Below are 26,937 nucleotides of genomic sequence, written 5' to 3'. Positions count from 1 at the left end.
GGAATTAGAAAAAGAGTAATAGCCTAAACACAAGCATGATTATTTAATTAAAGGGATAGTTGTTTGAAGTGGGGTTGTATGAAGTATTTATCCACAGTCAGTAGATGGCGGTGGGCATGCCCCCAGCTTGGAGAAATAGACTAGAGTACCAGCATGGAACTAAACAATTGTACCGCTGTGGACGGGGGGCAGCCACCTAAAAAATCCTTATCAGTTCAAGTGTACGCTGTACTTAGACTATTTTCACTGCTTTACCTTGCTGTCACACAGCCCTTTCTGAAGGGGAACTGAAGCTGTAATTTTACCTTACAGAACAAGGGAGTTGCTGGTCTAATTTGATCGATTAGTTTGTTTGTGTTATTTTGTAACTTTGGGAATCCAAACTAACCCTTTTTCTTTTCTTTTTTTTTAAACACCAAAGTCACACAATAACACTAACTAACTGATCTAGACAGGGCTAGACCAGCAACTCCCTTGATCTGCGAGGTAAAATAACTGCTTTTGTCAATGATTGGAGATGAACAATAATGTCTTTGAAAATGGTCTAACGAAGATCAGACAAGGTGACCATGTAATGTTACCCGAACCAACTAAAACATTAAAAAAAGTTAAGTCACATTGTAACTCATGGTTTGGTTTCATTACTGAACTTTATAGAGGCAGGCTGTCCAGGAGAGAACGCCCTCATGATGGACCCATGCCAGGAACTTCGTCCACAAAGTAATTGGCAGCGGCCACCACATGCATGTCTGCTGTGGGTGGTTTCAGAAGTCATGTGTGTTACTGAGGTGAAGCTTTGGCTCACTGAATATCACAGAAGTCTGGACTCAAATCAATCTTTGCCCACTCATCCAAATCAGTCCATTTTATCATCATTGCTATCACGTATCCATATCGTTTTTTATGTATTTATTTGTTGTTTTGGTTAAAACTCTTACTTAACTGAATTCTCTGTGAGGATTAAACTGAACATGATTAGAGCTTAAAAGATTTGAAGATTAAATGATTAGTCGATTAATAAATCAGGCACTGTTTTGATAAAGCAAAAATGTATTATGAATTTAAAATTCTTATAGTTTACTAAATATATTTTGCTGTGGGGCAATTAGTTGGACAAAACAAGCAAACAAATAATTAATCTTAATTGTCTTTTTTTTTTTTTTAATCAACTTTTTACAAACAAATCGATTCATTAATTAAATCAAGAAAATAATTGGCAGATTCATTGATAATGAAAATAAACCTCTAACCAGGGACCACCCACCAACTCACTGTGGCTTTACAAAAGTAATTATCTCTCATACAAAGCACGGTTGCAGGCAACTCTTTCTGTTTTTTTTTTATGTATTAGATTCGGGGGGAGGGGGAGGCAGCTGTTAGCCGGGCCCAGCTGTCAATGACGGCTGGCAGCGATGAGAGAGGAGGAGTTGATTTTGAACAAACCTGTGCATACATGGTCCCAAAGGAACGTCACTTTAAAGAATTCCCACAAAAGCCCAGATGATAGCTGGATGTCTCTGTTTACCTCTGCGTCTGCGGCATACTTGCAATCCCATGCACACATTAATTATGCTAAATGCTGTGATGGATATGAAGAAACCATGATTGACTTGGCAGAATGAGGCTCAACATACAATTCTCAATAGTTTGCCAGTCCATTTACAAGAGACAAGTTGCTGTTTTGTTGCATTACATCCAAACACAATGCAACAAATTGAGGAGAGGCTAGTCCAGGGATTGATTAGATTATGATTTATAAGACAAAATGCAGTCCTGGATTTGATTCGACAGGGTTTTTGAGAGGAGTGGCGCAAAAGAAGTCCCAATTTTGACAGAATTAAGATGAATTCCTAACAATTTCCTGGGCCGTATCTTTCTATCCCCATAATTATTATTCATGAACGTGAAATGAGAAAAGTATGTGAAGGAAATTGAAGTACAGCTCAGTCTAAACTACAATGTAGATCTGCTTATTTCAGGCTGTTCACACAGTGTTATTTCTCTAACCGTACATCCATACAAACGGATTTCTGCGTCTTTCATTTCTTGTGTTGGGAGCCTGACAGGCAGCATTATTGTTGATGACATGCCTTTAAATCGGACAATTTGAAGCCTGTTGAATACATTCCATCCCATTTAGGCATTAGCAATGGTAACGTTATAAGGTACTGTCTGTCAATCTGTAAATGGCAAAATGACAATGCTTAATCCATTAACAAACTAGCCTTCTCCAGCGTCATTTGCACTCTGCTGACAAACACAAAGTTTGTCATATGACAAGCGTAACAAAAAAGCTTCTCGAAGACCTTTCATGTACTACTTTCAATCCACCAAGTCTAAAGTTAACCGATGAGATTAAGGATGCACAATATTCTTTTTCACAATTAACACATCAAAACCTCGCTGCTAGTTGCCTTGAGGGAGTGGCAACGAGTAGCAAGAATACAAATAGAAAAACTGCACTTAAAATTGAACTATCATTCTACTTTTTTTTTATGAAAATCGCTGTATTTTGACTTTGTTCAGTTCAATGTTAAAAAATTTCAATTTAAGAATGTTGGGAATAATTTCCTTTAAATGTTTAAATTCAACAAGAAATGTGTTGTTTTTTAGCAGAATACTGAAAGCAGCAGAAAGGCAGAACTGAGCTCACTTTAATATCTGTTTATTTAACACAAGTAATATCGTTTTAGCGATATTCAACAATGTTATCGCCTATTTTCCTCATATTATGCAGCCTTAGTTGAGATGCTACTCACCCTGAATCCCTCCCCCCTACGTTCAGACTGGAGCGCAGTGACAACAACACAATCCCTCAGTGGCTTCCCATTGAACTCCCAACAGTGTTAGCTGGAATGCATGACTAAGCCAGAGGTAGCCCTACCAGGAATTGGGTCCATGTCTCTGTGGGTGAGAGTGTTGCTTATGTGGCACACGTGTACCCAGCCGAGGTCTGTCTGACTGTTTTACATTACACAAGACTAAACTGCAAAAGCACCTTTTGACAATCAGCGCATCTAGAACATTCTTAAGCATTCCTCAGACTTTATCTCTCCATCTTTAAAACAAATGGGCCATTAAGTGATCAAAGTCTGCAGCTTCTGTATTGTGTCTGTAAGACAAAGTGATGTGCCTCCTACCTCCATGTTCCTTGTACATTCCAGCTACTTGTAAAAATAAACTATTGTTTCATCTGCTTTAAATCTAAGACATATTTTTCACTACAAGTCCTGGCATAGCCCAAGCCGTAACTAGTCTACCATACATGGATGACAAAAAAAACAAAAAACGGAACCAGATCAAGCCAGGGAGGACAGCTCTCCCATAATTCAAACAGAATTTCTCTTGTCTGTAAATTGGTTTTTCGTCGCAACTGGCTGTCAGTGTTGGCGTTTGTGGGTTTCAGTGTGTCAGATTTGACACAGCTCCCCTTCAGTAGCTGTGGGCTGTAGCTAACCACCCACACACTCCCACCGAAGTGCACCCATCTTCTTCAGATCCCCCTCAACAACTTGATAACACTGATCACTCTCATCACCGTCCCCTCCAGCACTCAGCAGAGATTTACAGCCTGAAGCATCCGATTGGTCAAAGCATGACTAATACTATCGAGAGAAAGCCTACAAATGCAGCTGCTTTACTGTGACAGGAACACGAGGCATGTAGAAATTAGGGACTACAGCTTCTCTGTGTTGGAAAGAATACTAAAAATCCACCACCGCCAAAAGTTTCCAGAGGTTAACAGCACATCACATTTGATGACATGCACAATTGGAGGACTAGAATCCAGTGCTTAATGTGCCTGGGGACACTGTCATGTTTCATCTCTGCACCAGTGACCAACACAGAAGCCATGCCCCGTCAATCACAAACTGACACATCCCGGCTGCATGCTAAAAGGACAAGGCAGCCTTTCTCCAGGTCTAGGACACTTGCGAATTACGGGATTTGTGCATCTTTGAATAGAGGCCGAAGAACATACTGTATAAGTGGAGCTGCTTAACAAGAGACAACTCGACAGAGGCTTGCTGGACCAAATTAATTTGTTTCCCAGGCTGTGTAACCTGTAGGAGATGAAAAATGAGGTTTTGTGCATATAAACCCAATTAACTGCTCAAACAAAGAAATTCCTTCCTCACCCTTTAAAATGTGAGTAATGTAGACCTTTGCGCCAGTTTATGGTATGATTATAATTTATGCCACCTCCTAAGCAGCACTCGCAGACTGTCTCTTTTGTGTAGCCCCAGCTTTACGGCCGTGGAATCTCAGAGGAAGAAAAGAGCCAGTGTCATGCGGTCAGAAGGCATTTTATTCCGAAAAAAATTTGTGTCAGCACTTTCTGCCAGGGAGCGAGAGGCCAGCGTTCAGAGCTGTTAGCCTCCTTCTCAGAGGAGGGCCAGGGTTTAATGGGACTACTCTTCCACTCCATTTGCCGGCCCGCATCTCACAGGCCACAGCTGCGTACATGTGAGCCAGCGACTGTCAATCTGCATACCTCTCTGCAGCATGCAAGCTCCACACTCCCTTTAACAGCTGACACAAGTTGTTCATCTTTAGACACACACTTAAGACTACGGACTACAGACAAAGCGTGTGGATGAGACAATGTTAAGGCGATACACTAAAAAGGCAAAACAGGGTTTTTTCATGCACAGGTCAATTTTGAGAGTTTGGGCTATTTTGCTTCTATAACATGTTTTCTTTCAGACTAGTGTAAAGAAAACATCCAGAATACATACTCAGGTGATTATTTTAAACACAGAAAATGAAAATGTCTAAATATAAGATATCAACTGGGGAGGATTCATGATGATATGTATTAGTTAGTTAGCCTATTCATCTGTAGTGTCTGGCACAATGTATGGGATTTTACAATACATATGTTTAAAGGCTGTTTTCTCAACAAAAAACAAAAATGATATTACTCCGAGACAGAAATCTCCACTTCAGTAGCACGTACATCCACCAAACCTTCCAGTTTTATTCCTATCTACAGTTGTGGTCAAAGGTTTACATACACTTGTAAAGAACATGTATGTCATGGCAGTCTTGAGTTTCCAATCATTTTTAAAACTCAAATTGTTCTGTGATAGACTGATTGGAGTACATACTTCTCTGTATTTGGTTATATGCCCCTTAGCCATTTTCATCTCAATTGTGCCATCCACAAGCTTCTGGCAAGCTTCTGGTTGAATCTTTGACCACTCCACTTGGCAGAATCGGTGCAGTTCAGCTAAATTTGTTGGCCTTCTGACATGGACTTGTTTCTTCAGCACTAACCACATGTTCTCGATGGGTTTAAGTCAGGACTTTGTGAAGGCCATTCTAAAACCTCTTCCTTTACCACTTTTTATGTGTGTTTGGGGTCATTGTCCTGTTGGAACACCCATCTGCAGCCAAGACCCAACCATCTGGCTGATGATTATTAGGTTCTCCTGAAGAATTTGGAGGTAATTCTTAATTCTTCATTATTCCATTTACTTTCTGTAAAGCACCAGTTCCATTGGCAGCAAAACAGGCCCAGAGCATAATACTACCACCATCATGCTTGACGGTAGGCATGGTGTTCTTGGGGTTAAAGGCCTCACCTTCTCTCCACCAAACATATTTCTGGTCATTGTGGCCAAAAAGCTCATTTTTAGTTTGATCTGAACACAGAACTTTCCTCCAGAAGGCCTTTTCTTTGTCGACTTTCTTCAGTCGAGCCTTAAGGTGCCGCTTCTGGAGCAAGAGCTCCCTTCTTGCACTGGCAGCCTCTCAGACCATGCCGATGTAAAACACGCTTGACTGTGGACACTCACACCTGTGTTCCAGCAGCTTCTAGTTCATAGCATATCTGCTTTTTGGTGGTTCTCGGTTGAATCTTGACCATCCTGACCAATCTTCTCTCAGCAGCAGGTGATAGCTTGCGTTTTCTTCCTGATCGTGGAGGTGACACAACTGTGCCATGCACTTTATACTTACAAAACAATTGTTTGCACAGTTGATCTTGGGACCTGTAGCTGCTTTGAAATGGCTCCACGGGACTTTCCTGACTTTTTCAAGTCAATTATCTACTTTTTCAGATCCATGCTGAGCTCCTTTGACCTCCCTATTGTAGCGTTTGTGGCTGAGTCTAATGATTGTATCAAATGAGCCTCATTTAAATGGAATCACTCACAAGAAGTTAAGAGGCCATGCCACAAAGCTCATTTGATTGACACAACTTTCTACATTACCAAAATGAATAGTTCATATTGCTGTATGTATATTTTTGACCCAGAATATTTGGTCACATTTTCAGTAGACCCATAATAAATTCATAAAATAACCAAACTTCAAAAATCTTTTTTGTGACAAAGAAGTATGTACTCCAATCAGTCTATCACAGAAGAATAATAGTTTTAGAAATTATTGGAAACTCAAGACTGCCATGACATACATGTTCTTTACAAGTGTATGTAAACTTTTGACCACAACTGTATATTCTGAAGGTTTTGACGGAGGAGTCTGTTCAATTTTTCTGATTTATGAAGTGATACAAAGGGATATTTCACATTTACTCCGTAAATAACTTTGACTCTAATATGTCAACAAAATGAAACAAGAATTTTGAACCTGGCTTTATCCGATGTTCAGATTTCTGTTCCGGAAACGTATGCAAATTAGAACATATTTAATAAGATAATGCCTCATTTGCATATTTAAACATAACATTTCAGAACACTTGTGAAACAAAAACTTATTGTCTTACTGTCAGTAATCCACTGGTTTTATGGTTAAAAATGTTAACCTATTAACAACTGCAGAGGTCATGTGAACTTCTCAAATGTTAAATTAGATGTGCCTTGCTTTAAAAAAAAAAACACTTCTTACAAAATGACTTTGGATCCATTTCAGAGCCAAACAACAATTTCATGGCTGGCCAGTCACAGAGTAATTACATATGGCCCGAAGCCGGCACATCGATCAGTACTCAGGACTTAAATATAAGACTATTTCTGACGGACAGCTTCTTGAAAAGATGACAGCAGCTCCACCGCACGTATTGTGAAAATTCGGAAAATAAAATTGAAACAGACAACATGAATCTATTTTTGGATGATAGAGTTTTCCTGGATAAACAGTTGCAGTTGTTCTACAGTACAAAAAGATGCATCACTATTAGGTACGTGTAAAAAGGTCAACATTAGTTGAGTGGGATGTCGGGACATTAGTTGTGATTGTAATAATAATTGTAATTTTAAATAATTATAATTTTAAAATCTTAATTATCTTTAATAATGAAAAAGCTCAAGTTCAAATAAATGTATAGACTAAATGGAAAAGTAAAAGTGATTTCTAGTCAATTATACTAACAGCTTCTTTTGTTTGAGGACATTCAGTATAAACTCATGCAGACCCCGTTTTATATGACATGTTTAAACAAGTTCAAGGCCCACAAATGTTATGGAAAATGGAAGATCAAATGCAAAGATGAAATTGACTGAAACCGTAATCTTAAAAAAGGTAAAAACAATTATTTAAAAAAAGGTAGGCATCCCGATTACTAAAGGCTGATTAGCTACTGTATGCATGTATCAGAATCACCAGACAAACAATGACTCCTTTTCAGAAAAAGAATGTTAAAGAATGTAAATGTATTCTTGTCCTTTGCCCACTTGCAAAACCCAAGGTTTACAATGAATCTATTGTGACTTCACATGATGACCTTGGTGTGATGAATCAAAAGGTGAAAAGAGTTCCCGACTATGTACGCTGGTTCAAGTGCCATGAAACTTGAGAGATGACTCACCATGAGTAGACAGCGGGCAGGTCTCCAAATCCGGCTTTGAGGGCAGTGAGGCGCTACATTTCGCTGGGCTGAACCACAGTCCCGATCCCTCTCCAGAGGGGACACCCAACAGTTCTCTACAAAGGCAACCACAGTGACATTTAAAAAAAAAACTTCAACTCAAGGCGAGCAACGGACTGAAAAAGCCTTGTATTGACACACAGCAGAAGTGGCAGACGCAATTTGACATCCGGCTCAGTGGCGTGGCAAGTCAATGCAGTGGACTGTCACTGCTCGCTCTGTTTACCGTTGATGATCTTTCTCCAACAGAACACAAACAAACATTGTCGTTTAGGGGAGCTACAAGTGCTGGTTGTCGAAGGGCAAACTAAGACAGTAGACAGTTTCTTTAGGGGGAGGATCTGACAAAGTGCTGCTTTCAGAGTTGTGTGATGTAAAGCTATGCAGCCCATAATGTGTCATTATGTCATTAAGGGGGGGACTGAAATTTCTGTGTGCGAGTCATGTGATAAACACTAAAATGAGGGGGAAATAGAGTGCTGTAGGAATGAGTCCTGAAACGCAGGAATCAGATAGCATTTCTGCACTTCCGCTTCCCTCGTCTCAAAGTCAATGGGCTTTTAGATGCCTACAATAAGGTCTGCTAACACAAGCTTAAGAGATTTTAAAATGTTGTTCTACGACATAAAATGTGTTACTTAATTAACTCGTTAATTATGAAGCCTTTGCGTTTCTTAAAAAAGGAGATTGCTAACAAGTGAGTAAATGAGACTAGTAAACGTCATCACGCTGACCACTAGTCCGCCTTTAGTTTAGTGGTAGTGATGTTGAAGTCATACAACTGTGGTTTAGTTTGTTTAAAGCCTAATGTTAGCTTTTTAATTCTGGCAATTGCATTTCCACTTTAGAAATCAGAAAAGGCAAGGTGTTCATTTGTGAAGATTATCTTGCTGAACAAAACATACAAGTATCATAAACGTTGGTTTTCCCCATTGGCTTTTTGTCTTCCTGGTTGGCGTCAAAAATACGTCATCCATGCAGCACTCTGTGGAGACTTGTAAAACTGAAATATTACATGTTTGGTTGCTTTCTCCTCAGCAAAGACTATCAAAAGATTTTAGACATTCTGAATCTATTTTGGTATCTGGTCACAACAAATGTGGCCATCCACTTCACAATTTCTTTCGTCCGGTTATAAACTGTGCAATAAAAACTAATAATGCCCCAAATACACTTTTTAAAGATTGATTAGTTAATTGGTCCACAGAAACATCTGTACAGTTACATAAACATAAGTGGCAGTTAAGTTGCTCGATAGAGAATTAATTAGGCCACACTTTATGAAAGACGACATTACTTAATAATGTTCCAGTATTTGTTAAACAAAGGAACCAAAACGTCTTCTACGTCTCCCAGTGTAATTCAACAAATTCATTTCGAGCTTCACAGAGTCCTTGCACCAACCCTCAATAATTCTCCCTCTGATAAATCCTCCAGTGTCGATGAGGCTGATTTCCTTATATTCATAAAACTAAAACAAAGGTTTTGAAAGGAAGCAGAATGTCATTTCTGCACAAAGGAAGTCCGCAAACAAAACAGCAACACAATAATCAAGTTTCCTCAAGGGCATCACATGGTCTCCATTACTTTTTTTTCCTTCTAATTATAGTTTGCCTATTGCGCTCTGTGGGGAACACTTTATAAGACTTAATCTGAATTCCACACTGAGTTGCCAACACATTAATTAAGCCGAGTCAACCAATGGGAGTCTAAATAAGTTACAGCAATAATAATGAAAAACAAGAAAGTCATATCTCCATCATTCTCAGTTGTTTTTTTCAAAGTTGTTTTTGCAGGCTTGGGAGGGGGGGATTTGAAATGGCTTCTGTGAAGTCTTGCTTGTGGTAACATTTGGCTCTTGTGATCTTTTAATGAAATGCCATCTCCTGAATAAAAACACACACAAACGCACAATGTTTTCTTGATTTGCTAGAACAAAACATATCTGAAAAGGTTTGGTTATGCTCAGTTTGTGTGTGTGTGTGTGTGTGTGTGTGTGTGTGTGTGTGTGTGTGTGTGTGTGTGTGTGTGTGTGTGTGTAACTCCTTAATGTAGAAGAGAGCTAATAGTTTGGAGCTAAAAACAGAAAGACGTGCAACATTTTCCAAGGTCGACTCCCCTTGTCACTTGAAGCTAGAAGGGTCACAAAGGCCGGGCAGCTGTCCGCACGGCAGACGATGATTAGAAGAGAAGCAAGGGCAAAACGCCTCCCTGTGCTATTCGTCTGGTTGTTAATGATATGGATTGCTGAAACAAAATCTGGCATACAATGTGATAATAAAAAAAACCCTCCATTAAAATCTCTCCCCCATAGAAAGCCAGTTCAAGTCTCAATCATGTGGGGGAATAATTCTCCTTTGTCCACTGGGTGTCTGTATTATTAACTGAAAAGGCCAGAAACAAGATCAAAACAAATTATGCGACCAACACTCCAAGTCCCCACTTCACTGATAAATATGGCATTTAAGCTTCCCCGCTCATCTCCTTCTCAGAAGCCATGAGTGTTTAAGCTTTCATGTAATACAAATGCCTCTGTGTAAAGCCTAGAAGTTCATGTTTGCCTTCTTTTCTTTCTTTCTTTCTTTCTTTTACGCTGGCTAGAGTGTGCTGCTTCACATCATAAAGAAACCGCTGCTCTGTCTAAGACTCTTTTCTGTATGAGAAATAGTTTCTCAGACAAATTGGCCTTCTTACACCAGACTCCCCGCCTTGAGCAAGGTATCTGAGTTCTCCCCTGACTATATTTTCTCTTTGCCAAAGGTCTGGGAAATAAAACACAAGCCACTGCGGACCAATTACTTAGACAAAAATAAAAAGGAAAATCACCTACCATTGTCATCACCAATTAATTTAAGTTACATTGGCCAAGACGGTATATCAAGAGAACAAGCAAAGACACATCCGTGGTGAATAAGGTGACTCCTTTAATTGTGTATTGAAGACTAAGAGTCAAATGAATGTTAAACAAGGATTAAACATCTCCTTCATGAAGAGGCTGTTCTGTAATGTACAAGACCCATAAGCAACCAGAGGATGGGAGATACTCAGATAATGTCTCATTAATTGTATATATTATGTATATTCATGAAATGTATCTAATTCACTTGTTTAAGGGTTTGGTCCAACATGTTCCAAAATCAAGTTTTTTACATTTTTGTTTTACTTACGTTTTGTTTTTTTTATCTACCATAATTAAATTTACAGTGTTTACAAAGCACTATAGTGGCTCAATTGACTGTTACTGATAAACTTTGAGAACTGCAAATTATTGTGCCCCAGATATGTTTCATCACTCTTTATACATTATCTCACTATCGCCGTTATTATACTCATACATTTTTTCATACTGTATATATCTTAGCGTATTCATAATCTACCCCTTACTACTTATTCTACATCCTATATTTATTCTATGACTTTGTACATTAGTTTGCTTTTTGCGCTTCTGGTTAGATGCTTAACTGCATTTTGTAAACTGTTATGACAATAAAGTTAAATCTAATCTCAAATCTTAAATAATCACATTCAATGGATTCCTTCCGAAAACTTTTTTACATGATTACAAAAAAAACTGATAACTGCTGATGTAGTTTTTATGGGATTCTCCTTCGTCCCTGTGCTCATTAGCAAACACTGTAAATAATCAACCTTACTTGACAGTTCAGTTTATTTGTCCATTTCACTCAAATATTGAATCTACCACTAAGAGTCTTGCTATCTATTTTGTCCACAATATAGCTTTTGACTCTCATGTTACTAAGCTTGTCCAGTCCTGTATTCTTCAACTAAGTAATATCGCAAAAATCAGATGTAACTTATCATCATCATCATCTCGTCTTCTAAAGATCTAAAACTATTGATTCACACTTTGTTCATGTCTAGATTATTATAATTCCCTCAACACCTGCCTCAATCAAGCTGCCCATAATCATTTGCGGTTCAAAATGCAGCTGCCAGGCTATTAGCTAGAACTAGCCGTCGGTCGCACATTACCCCTCTTATTGCATCCCTCCATTGGCTTTCTGTAAAATTCTGAATAAACTACAAGATCTTTCTGTCGTTCATTTATTTTTACTTAATTCATATTTCACTTAATTCATATTTTCTATTTGCTTAGTACTTGCTTACGGTTTACATTCAGCATATTGGAAATTAGTCTAGCAGAGGTGGCACAGCCCAATAGTCGATTAGCTCAAACTTCTAACAGAGATCTACTCATCAGCGGACATAAGACGATTCCCCTAAATTAGACGTGTAAGTACTGTTGAGCTGCTTGTCCCATTACTCTTCCATGACCACAACGCAATTTCCAATGCGACAGTCTGGCCTTTAGCCCCAAACAAATATGTGTGTTTTTCACCTGCCTCAGCATCTTTTAAGCACAGGTGCCCTTTCATCCTGGGCCCAAAATGAGAAATGCTGCCTCTTGTGCTGAGACCATGGCTCATTAAAACATGTTGCTAATGTTGCCGTGTGGGGAGCAATCAGAAAGAGGCTGAAAAACTCTCCGTACCATACAAACACAACCCAACCACCTCCAACACCTATACTTCCTTTACAACCTAAGAAATAAGAAATAGAAGCAGAGCATCTGAGCAGCAGCCTTGTAGTTGTCTGAGCTTTAAGTGGCATGTACAGGTTTAAATGGCATCACGTCAAGCAATTATACAAGCACACTGAACTAACAAAGATCAACTGTATACAATACTAACCTTCTTAACAAACACTTGCCATCTGCTGGTCTACACTCAACAAAAGCATTAAACAGTCGGCAGTTGCTCTACAGCCACTGCTATTTTCAGCACTAGTTTGATCTTATTCAGTCTTGATCAAGATGAATGAAACATTTAGGCAAATACAGTCTGAAAGCTGTTCTGGCAGAGGGGCTGGAGCCTTCAAAGCGTGGAGAATGGGATATATGGTTAGGGAGCTGGTTTATAGCATTCCCTAAGATTAGCCCCTTTCTTAAAAATCATCTCATTACAGCAGTTACATCTCATACAAGAGTGGGAACGCTACTCAGCCCTAATACTGCAGCTAACATGGTAGTGAAGCCTCAAGTGAAACGTGTTTCTCTCTTTTCTCTCCATGTGTAGGTTCCAGAGATACAGCAGGTAGAAAAAGTGTCTGAGCGAAAGAAGAAGATATTTAATAAAAGAGCATGGTTGATTATCTCCTGCTTTTACATCAAAAATAAAAACAAAAGTAACTAGAATGGCACTCGGAGAGCGCAGACCCCCTGCCAAGGCCAATGGTGCTTTCAAATGCTCCTTGGATGGTCCCATTTCCCGAATTGGGAAGTCTTTCTGCCGACCTTGGGTGTGTTCATGAGCTTTAATGCATAATGTCAAATCCACACATTTACCCAGATGGAAACACATTTGTCCAATTATTCAGAAAACCAGGTGCATGCAGCACAAATGTCCTATTTGACAATGTTAACGAAAAAGTGAAACATAATTTGTGTATCGGACCTGTGATTTGGATCCACTCCAAAATGAAATGGGTTCTTGCTTGACTTTATGAAAAATCGGGCCAGTAGTTCTTCCGTAATCATGCTGACAGACAGACAAACCAAGCTGAAAACATAACCTCCCAGGCGGAAGTAAAGTACTTAGTATGTATAAATGAATGCGTGTTATCTGCCACACACTGACAATTTCCCTAACCAACCACTATGTCATTACGTCCAATTACCTCTGTCACTCCATGTTAAAAATGTATGTTTCAGGGCCTCCTATGTCTTCTTGGCTAGATGAAGAGGGAACATAATATAGCTTCCTTGGAAGTGGCATTAACACTCCGTGGGGTTTTCAGCTGGATATCAATTAGAGGCTCATTAGACATTTAGAGATGGCAGTCCCTCTGGCTTCCTGTCGCCCACTGTGAAACTGGCTGACCATGACCTAGAGGCAAGGCTGGCGCTCTCTGTATCACACAAGCTTCCTTTAAACCTTGTGCTCCTGAAAAACACATTCATTAAAAATATTAAAATGTTTTTTAAAACATGTGGCCATGGGAGGTAAAGAGGCAGAGGGAGAAAGTTCTTGGATCTTCATAAGAACATAATTCATTAACCAGTGATACATTTACTCAAGTAAAGTACCTTGAGTATTTCCATTTTAGGCTATATTATACTTCTACTCCACTATATTTTGGAAGCCACAATACCTCAGGCTACAGATTGCAGCTATAAAACTTGGAGTGTATTGCTAAACATGAGAACCTGTTCACAGACGAAGAATGCATAATAGGAAGCTTTCGTCAACAGTGCTGCGGTTTTGTTGGATGGACTGCCGAGTAAAGACCCCATCATATTCCGGATTAAAGACTTGCCTCTGTCTGAAAAACAAACGTAATGATGTAACTAACTATCAACACATGAATTGAAAATAAATTTGTGTTATCGACCGCCACTGGCTCAAAGGTTGCCTTCATCCTTGTAAACAGAATATATTTGATAGACAAGTTGAGTTGGCTTTTGCAGTTTTATACAAAAGATAACACAAGTTGCATTGTTTACACAGCAGGTGCATCCCTAGCATATTTAGTTCTTTATATTTTCCCTCTTGCAGAGTTTATTGCAGGGAAATGCCTTTAACTCTGCTCAGTGCTGCATGTTTACATGTATACTCAGTCTAGTCTTGTGCAGCTCCTCTTTATTCTTGCCCCTTGGTGTCCAGTTTGGAGCAGAGGTGGTATGGAGTATTTTTAGACCGACTCAGAGGGGACTCGATGTTCTGACTGCTAACACAATGAACTCTCATGCCTCAACAAGGACACATATTGGTAACTAGAGGCTAAGCAGTAGACCACTCCTCTACCTTAAAAACGAGCCACTCGCTGAAATGAGCCCTGGTGCCGTGTGTGGACTTGATCATCAAGTCTAGAATATTCTCCTATAATACATTTACAAAGAAATACATGATCTTTAAAAGTGCATTATACTTACATTGCTCTAAGTACCACCACAGTACTGTAGATCCCACAGTAGAGCTAGAGTGGTTAGTTTGCAAAGGACAACCCATGCAGCTGCAAGCATCGTGGTCAGTAATCGGACATTTGGTTGAAACGAGAAAACTGAGTAAAGCTTTTTTGAAATGTTCAAGTGTGCGTGGCTCGAGTAAAACCATCTTGGCCGGAGTAAAATACAATAGTTCTCAAAAATAGCCTGCAGTGATGCTGTGCCACGTCGCATTACAGGGCTCCAGACTGACTGAGTGTGTAGCACAAGAGCAGCTTCACTTAGCTTTGATTTATTTAATCAGAATGTGCTGCTTGTGGGCTCTGTATTCAGTGTGTTTAGTAAAGCAGTCAGTGCATATTATTTTATGTATTTATTTAGTTTTACTCGTTTTTAGGCTTCTTGGTTTGTGGATCAACGCTTAAGCAGCTAAAACTACACAACAAGAAAATCAACAATCTCTCATTTTTGTCATTATTTTATTTGTCGAATTCTACAAAAGCTGACAAATGGGCATTTTGTAATTATCAAACCCTGCATAGTGCTAGATTTCATCATTATCAAGAATGGCTGTAACTAGTGATAGTAAAAAAAAAGTAATATAGTGGATTATTATATAAAATGTCACAAAATATAGACAAATATTCATGGAAAGGAAATAAAGCCAGTTTTTAAAAAAAGGGATTCAGTTCATAAATGATATGAATTAGAGAAAAACATTAAATACAAAAAGAAAGCAGAGCTAACGTGCTCTCAGTTTAACATGTAGTTAATCAAGGGAACATTAAGGTGCTCTTTAAGGAAGAAAATAAATATTGTTAATCCATAAATTGTCAAAAATGTCTTTAAATGTCTTGTTTTGAAAGTCCAAAACTCAAATTCACTTTAATGTGATATAAAATCAGAGAAAATTAGGAAATCTTTGTGAGCAGCATTTTCTGCCATGTTTTGCATAAAAAAAATACATGAACAATTATTAAAACAGGTTGATTATTTTTGAAGAACCTGAGAATAATCTACTGACAACCAATAAGAAACTAATGTCATCAACTCACAGAGTTTGTCAACACAACTGTGAATAATTACAACAATTGTGGTAAAGCTTGCTCTGCCTGACCACGCTGAACTGGCCTTTCATTGGCTTTTCGCTCCCTCCACACATTTTGAGATCAAAAGTTCATTCTCCTTGGAAACAGTGGTTGACAAAAGAGTATACCAAGCTACCACCTGGAGGGTTAAGATTGGATCTATGTCCTCTTCAGCTGTTGGACTGGTATTATTTTCCAGTTTCTTTTTTAGTTCCTTAATACAAAGGGTATCATTGAAAACAGTGTTGGCCAACACTCAAAACAATGCTACTCTTCATAAAATCCTTTTCTCCCACACTTCTAGTCACACCCTGTTTTAGCACACAAAGCCAATGGAAGCATCTGTATTAACAACAACGTGTCCACTATGTTCTACAGACACAGAAATGTCTGGCAAATTATAATAGAGTTAACCCATTAAGGGCACTTCACATCACAGAGCGGGGGCCCATCTCCCACTGCTAACTGTGCACCACACACAGAGGAACAGTGGAGCTATTTAGACATGACAGAGCGCTAGTGTTTCATTGACAACTTCGCGCCGGCCCACAGATCACATTTAAAAAGCATTGGCAGCAGCAGTGTCAATGCAAGAGCATTAGGTATATGGCCTGGTGGTAACACTATTTGTATTGTGCTGAACCTATTAGAGCATGCAGTTAAAATGCACGGTTGTTAAGACGGATGCTAAATCCTTTGTAATCTGCTAATAGTGACACCAGATGCTGTGAGAAGGAATGCAATTAATGATTATTTTCATTATCGATTAATCTGCCGATTGTTCATTTGGTTCTATAAAATGTCAGAAAATAGTTTCTCAAAGCCCAAGGTGATATATTTAAAGGTCTTGTTTTGTGTCAGTCCAAGACACAAATATATTCAGTTTAAATGATATAAAAACAGAGAAAATATTTATTCTTTGAAGGAGGTGTTTTCACGACAATATAAAATAGATAGTATAGAGGGAATGTTTAACTTCCTAACAAAACCAGTTTGCAAGCGTATTAAAGGAGTGCATGTTGAAGTACATGGGATTTATTGTGTTGATTTTTACCGTGGTATCGAGACTCGTGGAATTATAGTCGTATTGCTATCTACTACAAAATTTCTAGTATGGTGATGTCCCTAGAGTGCACAGAAGGAGACACATGGAGAATCTACCTGGTGGGTGTAAAATTATGCACATAGAAATCGAAAGGGGGGTTAACAAAGGCCACTGGTTGCTCCAAACAACACTTACTACCAATGCTGCTGTTCCAGCTATGAGACACCGCTTTCAAGCCTGATGAATACTCTGCCATTCTTCTACCATCAGCAGCTGAGGCCGGCTCAAGCAGCTGCCTAACAAGCTAACAGGCTAACAGGGATCTCCAGCTCCCAGGAGGAAAGTTTGAGTGGCAGACTGACTGGATACAGCCAATCTTCGTTATCTATCAGCCTCGCCATCTTGGCAGAAGCAGGTAATGCCATGTAATTTAAGAGTAAGCACACATACAAGAATGCCTGTAACACTTCTCCTTGTCCAGAGGGAAGTGATTAACTTGATTTCATTAAAGCTGCAATGCAGCAGTAAGGCCAAAGACTCCAGTCACAGCAGTAACTGCCAATATGAAATATATCAGTGCAAACTAAGGGGGATACGTAGACATGACTTCCTAGGCTCAGCAAAAACAGGGTTCTAGGCACCGGCTTTTTTCACACAAATAGATCAGTTTGAACATGTTGGTACATGTCAGCATCTTTAAGGTCTTATTAGCCTTTTAAAAAGATCATTTTTTCTGAATACCAATTCTATTTCTTCTGCAGGGCATTCAAAGGCCACTTGAGCCATCAGCTGTACTCACTTTCCACTGATATTAAAGTGTTACTTATTGCTCACAGTGCAGACAAAGAACACAGTATTCCAGCAACTCAATTCTGATTCTGAATATTAGCAGTAGAAGTATTAGTCTTATTAATTCTGATGTTTCCACAGGTAGATGTTTCACACACGGCACAGCGGACTGTGACCTATACATAAGGTTATTTGTGCATTATTTTATGTCAAATCAGTAGGCCTGTCATGATAATAATTACGTGATCTACTTATTGTATGATATATGGCCATGACCTCCATATTGGTTGTTGTGTTTACATGCGTTTTTGTTGGATATTGTTACATAATAATGTCACCAACATTATAACTAACTCTCTACCATTATAAGACTTGGGTATTGCGCAGACATTGAGCAATTTTGTTCCGAGACTTATTGTTTTGATTGTGTGGTTTTATTTTATTTATGTAGGATATTTTCATATTTTTTTCCATATTTCAATTCCAATGTCTAAATATTCTTTTTTAAATTAAAAGTGCATTGCTCTTTTAAAAAAAGGGTATACTCGCATTATTGTGCTATTATATTGTTATTGTATTAGTGCCATAAAATGATAAGAATATCATTGTCGTTGATTTTTGGGACAATATATTGTCCAAAAAAGGCAGTTATTGTGACAGGGCTACAAATTAGGAGGTTTCTGGATGCTTTAAATCAGATGTAGTCTTTAATGGAGAAGCATGGTAAAGAAAACAGCGGATGACGGTATGGATATCAGACTATTCTCTACAGCCCTTCTGATTTTAAACAACAGATCTGGTTACACACATTCTCTTCGGGGACATATTGCCGTGTGAACTACCACTATGATCTGTAAGCAACGACTCATGGCAGCTGAACACATGCTGTGAAAAGCAGGCAGACTTAAAATATTAAGTAAAAGAATCCAAAACCTCAAGTTATAATTTATTGATGCAGTGCTCCCATTTATTGTTATGAAACTGCAACTAGGCCTACATATCATAATAATAGCCTCCCTTCCCTTGTATGTAGCAAACGAAAACCATGAAGCACTTTGATCCTCCGCTGTATTTTTGGTTGAGCTGCTGGATTCTTTTTTTTTTTACAGGTGTATCCAACTTCTTTGAAGAGAAACAAGCAACAATATGCACAAAAATACAAAAAGGTTTCACCAGCCCCTTTCCTCAAATATACCTTGGTTGGGCTTTTTCTTTTATCAGACATCTCACATACAAACAGTACATGTTCCAAGATACTGACGCATGTTTGTCGTGGTTTTGTCGAAGAACTCTTCTGCTATAACAAAAGCCACAGAAAGCTTTATGAAGTGGTATTTGTTACAAATAATACCCTCAACTGTCTGAGGCTGCAGCAAGAGAGGGCTGATTCCTAATGCAAACTTCAACATCTTCATCTAGTCAAAGGTGTGGTACAAGTAGGTAAGAAACTCAGTCAAAATGTACCCATCAGAACTGAATGAATGTCAGTGACTCCCAGCATTACAGGAGACAAAAGGGTAGCGGCGGCTAACCACAGCATTATTCCTCTGACAGCGGAGCTGAAAAGCCAAGATGAAAGCGTCCGGCTTACCTCCGGTTCCATTCCCTAACAAGAAAGAATGAGGCGCTAAGAAAAAAGCCTTTTTCGCATCATTATTTCATAATCAAAGGGCCACAATAAAATGAGGGACATGCCTATGGAGAATCCATCCCTCATTACAGGAGTTCAGTGCAGCGTTGTCTTTTCCAAATGAGGCAATTTCAGAGTGTTTCACAGACTATCACAAATATCTTTATCCACTGATTTTTTCAGCGTGTTAAAAGCTGATGCTGGTGTTTCTCTAAGATAGCTTAATTTCTACTAGTATGCTGTGTATTACGCTTTTGCTGTCGTTCCCTTTGCCTTGTATTTCTAATATGACTGCCTTGCCCACTCTTGGGGCTTGGAATTGAGTTACTGGCCAAGAAAGGAAATAAATTATGACCAAAATATCAATTTTAATTCCCTTTACACTGCATTTATTTCTAAACTGATGATTATGCTGTTCATATTGCAGTACATACATACATACAAAACTAAAAAGCTAAGCATTTTTTTTTTTCTCCAATTTTTCCAATAGGCTTTCTTAGTTTCCTTGACTGCTTTTCCTGATTAAAACACCAAAAAGAGAGCCATTTCCCTCAGCACTCAGGGAAATGAATCAAACACCTTTATTTCGCGTACGGAAAACTATCAGACATTTTCACAGCTGATAAGAAAGCGACACCCAGTCTGGCTCGGCCATGGATGCACACCAAAAGAGCTGTTTTACCTCATTAAACAACAGACTTGTTCATATCTGTAAGAGAAGTCAAACACTCTTGGGTTTTTAAAAGTCTCTTAATTAACTCCCACCACTTCAAAGAACACAAGGTGCCGTGTCATATATGTTTGTTACTAGTACAAGTTGTATTAAACGGTCTATAAACTGCTGCTGGTGACGCTTCAAAGTGAAACTTGACAGTTAAAACTTTAACCTATTGTGCAATATCAATCTATTCTTTATTACAAAGTGCTGTAATTTGCCCTTCTGATGTACCCACTTTGTCTCAGCCTGCCTTCCACTCCTGATTTAAATCCGTCATTTTCTACATTGCCAAGACTTTCAGTGACCCGCAGAATGCTTAAACATTTCAGCAGTGGGATTAGGTGAAAAGAGTGATAGCCATGCTAAAACAAGGTTTAAAAAAAGAGGTGTAACAAATATGTAAAAAATATCCTGTTGCTGCATTACATTACGTTTTATCTGGACTATTGTCAGTGGAGAAACTGGTAACTATTCTACAATGGATCTCCTCCCTGTACAAACAAGTCCTCCAAATTGAACGACAAACTAAAGAAAATGATGTGGCCTCTGGGAGGACACATAAAAGCATTTTCTGATCGAATCATCGGTCTGTGCCTCCAAAAACGTTACAAATCACTGTTGACCTTGTCACTAGCCCCCCCAAGTTTTGCGATCTGACAACGCTGTGGTTAAGGTATGATGCAAAAACGACTTTCAGGCTTGGGGAAAGATCCTGGTTTTCGGGTTAAAATGACTACTTTGTTGAAGTTAGGGGGGCTTCATCGTCATGGTTACAGTAATAAACCTTGGTTAAGCCATTGAAATATCCTGGATGTTTCTAAATCTACCCAAAAACAACAATATGGACTAAATGCAAAATATCACAATAAGCTGTTTTTAATGGCATTAAGAGGTTTAGCGTTATAGGGGGGACATTTCTATTAGTGATTGACCACTGAGACGCAAACTTAGATTTCATGTTCAATTAGGCCTGCATAATTGATGATAAAGATTTTTGCCTCAACCATTAATTACATTATATCTGGTGCAATACTGACATGGAGAGTTTAGAGTGCCTACTTTTAGTATCAGTTTTGATTCAAAGATTTGAGGCATGTTTTATTCATCCTGTGCATTTCTTAACTACAGCGTAAAACTGAAGCATGTTTTTTGTCAACTTAAGTTGAGGAGAAATCCTTTGCCTATTTGCTGCAGTAGAATAATTTTGTTTTAACCTTTGGCCCGCCGGTGAGCGTGACAGGAGGGACTGTGTTGGCTCGGACTGTGGAAAACAAGGCCTTGTCACTAGCCCCCCTGAGCAGAGAGAGATAAGCACTGAACAGACAAAAAGTTTAGGGATGGTCGACTAAAAAAAGAATAACATCATGATCTCATAATGGAAAACCTCTTCACTGTGAACTCACAGATGTCTGTCAGGAGTAGAGGAGCAAGAGAGAAGCAAAACTAGCGCATGTTATTGATGTGATGAGAGAACGCTTTGAGGATGACTGTCTTTTATCTGAACCGAGCCGAGCTGAGCTGACAACCAAGAACTTGAATAAAAAAAGTACAGCGACACAACAGTCATCTCCAACCTCATACAAAAACCATGAGTACTGGAACCAGAGTCTTACCAGTCTGCAGACAGACCTACTTTTCTGATAAATGCTTCATCACAGCAGTTCTCTGGATGCCATAAAAGGCATCGCTTGCAATTTAAGAGTGTGTGTGTGTGTGTGTGTAAATGATGCCCTAAAAATGACAGTTTTGCCATTTTACAGATTTGCACCATGTTTCATCCTAACCAGCCTAAAACAAGTTTCAAGGTCTTAACATCTCGTAACATTCCCCGTCCAAAAGCAGACTTACACCATATAAAGTGTTGAATGGTGATCATGGGGGGGGGGGGGACGTTTTCCCCTTCCAAACAACAGGCATTAGACAGATTAACAGCCTTTGTTGAAACATACTATTACTACATAAGACCCTGTCGAGAAGGACCAGATGTCAGATAATAGGCGGAGGTAGGTGCTGGCCTGAAGCCATTGAACAAGTAAGAACAGCTTCTTCCATATAAACCTCGACACTTTATGGACAGCTTGTTGTCTGGGTGGGCAACCCCCTTATACCCTGAGACTGTATGCGTTGAATATAGGTTATACATAGATGATAAGTATGCCCTATGTACAGTAAACTACAGTATATTCACCATACAACGTAGCAATATATTCTGTACAAATTAATAACCTTAATATCCATTCACCCTGTTAGATGCAGAAAGGCCTGTTTTAAAATAATCTGCAAATTATGTGGTAGCATCCCTTATTTGTAAAATGTATGTATGAATGACTCATACCAATAAAACATAAAAACACAAAACATAAAAACACAAAAACAATGTGTTGTACAGTTCTAATATGAAAATCCTTAAAATACATCACGCATGCTGCTGTCCCAAAAAAAAGCTTGTTATTGTATACAAAGGACCAGCTAAGTCCCTCTCATTAAACACTGCTGGGAGTGTTTATTGACTTAGCTGGGTGGCTGGGCTTTGCCTGTGAGCAGCAGCAAGACAGGCATTATAGGTTATAGATTGGCTGCTGCAGGAGCATGACACCTATAACACTCACAATGTATTAAATGTAAAATCAAATAAACTTCCAAATACAAATAAGGGCAGCTGAGAAAGAGCAGAAGTTGCTGTACAAAATAAAGACAAATTACCTTTCCTAGACTCGAACCTTTGTTTTTCTGGCCAGTTTTTTGGCATCACATCCGTGCCTTCTCCGCTGCTGCTGCTGCTGCTGCTGCGGCTCCCGTAGCTACCGTGTCTACTGCAGCGCTCCGTGCGGCTCCTCAATCCAAATCACCCGACAAGTCTGCACGTTTCCAATCGGTACGAAATAGCTTGAGCGAGTGACTCTGAAAATAACTGCACCGATCAAAGTGGCTGCATTCAGTCCAAATGCAGAAGGCAATCACAGGAGCGACACCCATGGGTGTACGCGGTGCAAGCGCGGTCTGCAGCAGGTAGCAGTGCCCAGACTGACGGCTACTTCTAGCCCGCCAAATGAGCCAGGTCTCGGGGCCATTCACAACTAAAGTCATGTGCGTGTGGTGCAGTCAGAGCCAGTCGGTGCCCAGTGCCACGCAGCGCCGCCGCAACATGGAGCGCTGACCTGCCTATCACTATGTCAAGTCACTTAAATCTTTCAAATATGATACTTCCGCTACTCGCTTTCAAAATAAAACACTTAACAGTTGCAACGCTTGCATTATCCAGTGTAAAGCAAACCACAATCCAAATATACTTTTAAACAAATGCATACGAACATAACGTAAGTTAATGTATTCTCATTTCTTACGTTTTTGTGATCATCACTGCTTGATTTCCGGTATATGCAGGTTTTTCTCTGACTAGCTTGACGAAATCCCAGGCGAACAGACGATCACAGGAACAAACATACAGTGGGGGTGGAAGGCGGGCCTAATGCATTATTTATGATGAAATAAGGCACTAATACCTAAATCACTCATAATTATTCAAGTGAAACAAGGTCGATGCCAATCAAACATCAATTCATCTCCCCTGCAGATCGTGGTATTTGACATTTTGAAATAAGAGATGGTAAAGAGGTTGGCGAGTGTCCGACATTATCCTGACCTCTTCCCAAGCAGTCAATAAAATTATAGGCTATCAGCCAGAATTACAATCAGGGATGTTGCACTGGGTGCTTTATTGTAGCATGCAAGTTAAATGGCCCTCAGCTCACCTAAATCACAATTAAACTAATGTACATTGTTTGCTGAAAGGGTCATTTAAAAGGGAACGTTCAAATGTTCTGAGAACAATTTATATTGATTATATTTGTGGTTGTTGTTGTTATAATAAATGGTAGTCATAGTTTAATACCCTTTTTTATTTACCACCACATTAGTGCTGATTACTAAATTAATGATAATGTGCTTATCTGGCATTAGCTGTAATCTACTTATTCTCTTTTGCGAGATTAACTCACATCACTCTTCGGATATGAGAGAGAGAGAGGTAGAACCCTTCATTGCAGTTGCCTCCATAAAGTGACTTGGGGTCACTTTGAGGTTTCTGCACAGGTCTACAGCCACTTCTTTTTCAGTTACTGCTGAGTATGTTTACCTCTAATTTGTAGGCTATACCTTATCCTACACCCTGTCAAGAAAGTGCATAAAAACTGCTGGAGCTACAGTTTTTGTGACCTTTGTCCTCTTAAGTGTGAAGGTTTGTAGATTTATACACTGGCAACAAGAATTGAAAAGCTAAGTTGTCAACTCCCTTTCCAGTCTTTGGCAACTTTAATGAATACATTGTAATATATGAGTATTTTTATTTTCGCTGCTCATTTTTCAGTTATTATTTTGGATGAAGATGTCCTTTCTTTTATTATATCTAAAGAAGTGCTCTGTGCTAGCATAAACCCTATAATTAACCTTTAGTCTTTAAGAAAGAAGTTAATCTTTTGCTACCACTTGCCAGGATTAACACATGCCAACATCATACATCTCAGCATGTAAGCAATGTATAACTAAATATATCCTTCAGCTGGCAGACATGAGAGACCCTCCAGAGAACATAGTTGTACTTTAAAAGGTTCCCTCTCTGCAAACACCAATGAGAAATACCTGAGGGAGGCCCTGGAAACTGGCTTTGGTGCAGGGTTCCTGACATAGTGTGTGTGCGTGTGTGTGTGTGTGTGTGTGTGTGTCAGTGAGTGTGATGGACGAGGTGGTCACAGATAGCCAAGTGGTTGAGCCCCCACAACCCCACCTCTGGAAATGCTTCCACTGGCTTTGAATAAAATCCTGCCAGAGCTTTCACTACCTCTGCCTTCCCTTCTACTTTCCCTATGTCTGAATTTTAAGAATGAACACAGTAAAGGTGAGTGTGTGCAGCCTACTCTGCCTTCAACAGACTGCAAGGGGAGGTGAGATTAATGGGGCCTAACACAAGACTGCGGGGAGATCAGCAGAGGTGTAGGGAGCCAGAGAGTGACTCGATGAAGCCTGGCCTCGGATCTTCTGCTAATCTACTGGAGCTCTGGCTCCTCTGGCACAGATATGTGTGATGCTGGTCTCTTTTCAACCACTCTCAGATGTTTTGCTGATATCACACTGAAATATCAAAGCGTCTGTGATTGTATTGGTTATATATGTGGTCATGAGGGGGCAGAGATTCAGACACAAGCTTTTTTTAAATAATTGTCTTACTTATCTTGCCAACACCACACAATAAAAAGCATTTAAGGACATCTGGCTGAATCCTACATCTAACAATAAGATTCTGATGTCTGTCTGCTAGTGTGTATCAATGAAAGGTGCATTACCTGGAGTAGAGCAGAGGGATTGAGCACTTAGGGAGTATGCTGCTGCTGCTGATGGTTTCCCTCAGAGTACATGTGCCAGATTCACACAGAGGAATCCGTGTACCTGTGTGACAGAAGAGGCACAGTATATAAAGAGTACTCCAGTACTTCTATAAGGTGGGTTGCCTGCGAGAAAAACAGATGCAGCAGAGGTCGCGATAAAACTGATTTTTAATCCTCTAGTAAAGAGATTAACCTGGTTAAAGCTCCAAAAACACTGGATCACACACTTCCAATAATGCAGGTCAACGGCTTCAGTTATGCCGTCTTCACATAATGTGGGACAGATGGTAGAGATGGGAAAGATTCCCATGTTTACGACTCGGGAGCATTTACGTCATTGGAGAACTCAGGATGTTTTGTTTTTTTTTCATTTGTTTTTTTTTTCAACAGAAAAAAGACCTCAAAAGAAAAAAAGAAAAGAAATAAATGTTTACTGACGTTTACAAAAGGACGGCATTTTCAGCAGAGCGAGGTCAGTAACAGATTAACACAACAATGGTGTTTTTGGTGGTACCCCATTATAATACCACAGATGTGTTAAACACAGAGGTACAGTGTAACACAAGTCCACCTTTGTATAAAAGCATCTTCGGTTGCAGACATTTGCTCCATTATGTAAACCTTTTTCAGTTTTTGCAACCACTGAGTTATGGCTGGTGGTTTTGCATCCTTATGGTTAAATGTAGGTACAGACTCTAACAAATATAATGAAGCTAAGGGGTCATCTGCTTCTATAATTTTGTTAATTTCTTCTTTAATACTTTTTCAGAACCCTTTATTAAGCCTGTTGGGCAATCCCAAAATATATGTTTGTGGTCCCTTATTTGTCTACAGTTTTTCCAATATAATGCCACAGAAAGTTCTTTCCCACAGAAGAAATTATGAGAGATGTATTAAAATATCAGATTTTTTAATTAACAGTCAAATTATTTCCATAATTGACCGTTGATTCCTTTATGAGATGAACACAGGTCTTCCTATGTATTACCTTCAGTTATATTTAATTCCAATTCCCATTGTTCCTTGATGTTCTAAACATTTTATATATGATACATGGTTTTTAGTTGAAAAGTTGCAATTATTATTATGATAATCATTATGTAATTAATTGATTATAAATATTACTGTTTTCCTTTATTTATTTGATGAGTGTTCTTCCTGTGTCTTTTGACATTATGTTTCTTTATATGGAAAAGAATCGTGGCAGTACAATGTTTTATTCTTTGAACATAATGCTTCACAATATGAAACAATGTTTTTAAAATGTGAACAAAAATAAAAGTATTAAAATGTGTCTTTTTGTGTTTAATTAAGATAGTTAAATATATAATGAAAGCATAATCACAACTCCAAATCTCGCCTAACATACTGCAAGCATAACAACAGTTGCTAGGGAGAGACAGAGGCACATCCAAGGACTTCATAACACTAAAATATATTTGCCAAAAACACGTGAACTAGCTTTTCCTGTACATCTGTGCGTGAGCG

At 39.0% G+C, this 26,937-nt stretch overlaps 1 protein-coding gene across 3 annotated transcripts in view; it reads right to left on the bottom strand.

Annotated features, from left to right (window-relative positions):
• The window catches only part of tanc2b (tetratricopeptide repeat, ankyrin repeat and coiled-coil containing 2b), a 150,074-nt gene that overhangs the window by 122,649 nt on the left and 488 nt on the right, over positions 1-26,937 (bottom strand). For 2 of the 3 annotated variants that reach the window (XM_029456255.1, XM_029456257.1), the window contains 2 exons: positions 25,408-25,510; positions 7,775-7,890 (listed from right to left, as the gene is read on the bottom strand). The gene's annotated coding sequence lies outside the window, so the exon portion shown is untranslated. Of the gene's footprint in view, positions 1-7,774; positions 7,891-22,771; positions 23,189-25,407; positions 25,511-26,937 lie in introns of those variants that run through there. The other variant, XM_029456256.1, reaches the window with a different exon arrangement.

Source organism: Cottoperca gobio, chromosome 19 (genome assembly GCF_900634415.1).
Source record: "Cottoperca gobio chromosome 19, fCotGob3.1, whole genome shotgun sequence".
NCBI lineage: Eukaryota > Metazoa > Chordata > Actinopteri > Perciformes > Bovichtidae > Cottoperca > Cottoperca gobio.
The sequence above is the reverse complement of the archived record's forward strand: the minus strand, read 5'-3'. Positions and strand labels throughout refer to the sequence as shown.